The following is an 864-nucleotide window of genomic DNA, read 5'->3' as shown; positions in this document are numbered from 1 at the left end:
ATGGTCACTTTGCTCTTTGCTATGTAGATATGAGAAGGGAAAGGATGTAGACAGTAGTTTTTTCACACTGATAAGAGATAACACTTTGAGATAAGGGATATTTATATTTATTAAGGATTTTGACCAAAGCTCTACGAATAATTTTATTTGCGAATACATGCAGAAAATAATACTCCTTACACCTCTCTTTCAACGGAATAGTATAACCAGAGAAGAATTTAGGGTGAATATTATATAATGATGGTGATGAATTAATATTTTCAACAAAGATAATATTTTGACCCAAAAATTATCGAGAATAAGTTTTGAGTTCGCACCCCCTTCACTTTCATGTAAACAGAGATGACGTGAGTGTTGAGTCAGTGTTACATTCAGTCTTCAGGAAAAGAAGGTAATATTTACACAACAATGAAATGATTTCAACGTTTGCATATATTCCTGAATTAAGGTTGAACAGGCAGATGACATTAGGAAGCGTATAATTTGCCTGGGGATTTCTGAATGGCTTAAAATGCATATGTAATTTAAATGGATACTCGATCATTTTGTGGTAATGCGAGTGAATACCTCCTTTAGAAGTTTTAATCACCATTCTTATTTCAGTTTACCTCATGTAGAAGGATAATATCGCATAAATATTTAGAGTATGACTTAAGGAAATTGAAGATAATGAAATGTAATGGTCATAGACATGAAAGAATACTTTCATCAGATATAAATAATCTAAAGAAAGTAAAAGTGAAGGCACTATTTGTCATTTTAGAATACAGATGAATGCAAACATGGATGAGTCCAGGGATGCTCCTATCACTATGCTCCAGCAAAGATTAACAAACAGTGTTTACTCTGGTGATTTCTCATCAT

At 32.5% G+C, this 864-nt stretch overlaps 1 protein-coding gene across 1 annotated transcript in view; it reads left to right on the top strand.

The window, feature by feature from the left end:
• The first annotated feature begins 337 nt into the window (after positions 1–337).
• The window catches only part of LOC119594782 (calpain-7-like), a 14,951-nt gene continuing 14,424 nt past the window's right edge, over positions 338–864 (top strand). The window contains exon 1 of the mRNA XM_037943875.1: positions 338–391. The gene's annotated coding sequence lies outside the window, so the exon portion shown is untranslated. The remainder of the gene's footprint in view (positions 392–864) is intronic.

This window comes from Penaeus monodon, chromosome 34 (genome assembly GCF_015228065.2).
Source record: "Penaeus monodon isolate SGIC_2016 chromosome 34, NSTDA_Pmon_1, whole genome shotgun sequence".
In the NCBI taxonomy this organism is placed as follows: domain Eukaryota; kingdom Metazoa; phylum Arthropoda; class Malacostraca; order Decapoda; family Penaeidae; genus Penaeus; species Penaeus monodon.
The sequence above is the reverse complement of the archived record's forward strand: the minus strand, read 5'-3'. Positions and strand labels throughout refer to the sequence as shown.